The sequence below is a fragment of the Colobus angolensis genome, unplaced genomic scaffold, assembly GCF_000951035.1.
Source record: "Colobus angolensis palliatus isolate OR3802 unplaced genomic scaffold, Cang.pa_1.0 Scaffold25, whole genome shotgun sequence".
Taxonomy (NCBI): domain Eukaryota; kingdom Metazoa; phylum Chordata; class Mammalia; order Primates; family Cercopithecidae; genus Colobus; species Colobus angolensis.
Genome location: NW_012115710.1, coordinates 439,200 through 440,862, shown reverse-complemented (window position 1 = coordinate 440,862; position 1,663 = coordinate 439,200).

The window sequence follows — 1,663 nt, the reverse complement described above, 5'->3', positions numbered from 1 at the left end:
AAAAAATTAAATTGTCAAAATGGTTACAAGTCTACAATAAGATCATGGATATTATCTTCTTCTATGAACTTTGGATGGCATATTAAATTATGAAAAAAAAAAAAAAAAAAAAAAATTCAATTGTCCATTCTGTTTACTGAGATGGGAGAAAACCACCTTATGGCTGGAAGTGAGACATGCTGGCGGCAACACTGCTCTTTACTGCACTGAGATATTTATGTAAAGTCAAACATAAATTTCGCCTATGTGCACGTCGAGTTACAGCACTTTCCTTAAACTTATTTATGACACAGAAACCTTTGCTCACATGTTTTCCTGCTGACCCTCTCCCCACCGTTACCCTGTAGTCCTGCCACATCACCCTCTCTGAGATAGTAGAGATAGTGATCAATAAATACTAAGGGAACTCAGAGGCCAGTGCTGGCGCGGGTCCTCCATATGCTGAGCACCAGTCCCCTGGGCCCGCTTTTCTTCCTCTATACTTTGTCTCTGTGTCTTATTTCTTTTCTCAGTGTCTCATCCCACCAGATGGGAAATACCCAGAGGTGTGGAGGGGCTGGACCCCTTTAAGGTTTTATGCCTTGGGCTTAGATTGTAATACGGCAGGGCAGCCTCCCACCCTTTGGCTCAGAGCTTGGAGTTCCAAAGGCCACAAGGGGTTTTAGACCCTGGACCCTGGCATGTTCCAGGACTCTTTTTATATTATGTCAGACTAGCAAGCCCTGCCACAGGTTTTCTCCAACACTTAGCTTTTCCCCAACATTTAACGCTATTCTAAAAGCACCCAAGTATTTTTATTTATTTATTTATTTTTTCCGATGGAGCTTCACTCTTGTTACTCAGGCTGGAGTGCAATGGTGCAATCTCGGCTCGCTGCAACCTCCACCTCCCGGGTTCAAGCGATTCTCCTGCCTCAGCCTCTCAACTAGCTGGGATTATAGGCATGACCCATGGAGCCCGGTCACCCATGTATTCTTGGTTGAAAAAATTTGCTTATGTCTTAGTTCTACAGCTGAGCCTCTTTCACTGTTTTCAAGGTCAATAGCTGTGTGTTCACACTTCTGCATTTTATAAATGTTACTGTGATTTTCTTGTGAGGAACAATTAAATGTTGGGAATCAGTGGCATCAGAACCTTGTAAAGAAGTTTCTTTAGCCCAGGCATGTGAAAGAGGCTTCTCTAATTTTCAAAGATAGGGGTGATAAAGACCAACCCTTCCCATTAGCCCTTCCAGGCCCTCATGTAAGAATTCAGGCACACCTCACTCATCTCAGACCTTCTCAGGGTAACTTGGTAAAAATATCTCTTTCTCAGAACCCCTGTGAGCCTCCCTGCAACTTGGAGATGAGGGACTAGACCAGAAAAGCTCACCGTTAGTGACCCTAGCCCCTGAAATGATTGGCAAAATAGAGTGTGTGTCTGGGTGTGGTTTTTCTTCTTAGACAGGCGAGTGACCAGTTGTAATTAGAAATTTAAATGGGATGCAGTACCCCAAATTAAAAAAAAAATTAGGCCAGGTGCGGTGGCTCAAGCCTGTAATCCCAGCACTTTCGGAGGCTGAGACAGGCGGATCACAAGGTCAGGAGATCGAGACCATCCTGGCTAATACGGTGAAACCCCGTCTCTACTAAAAAATACAAAAAACTAGCCGGGCAAGGTGGCG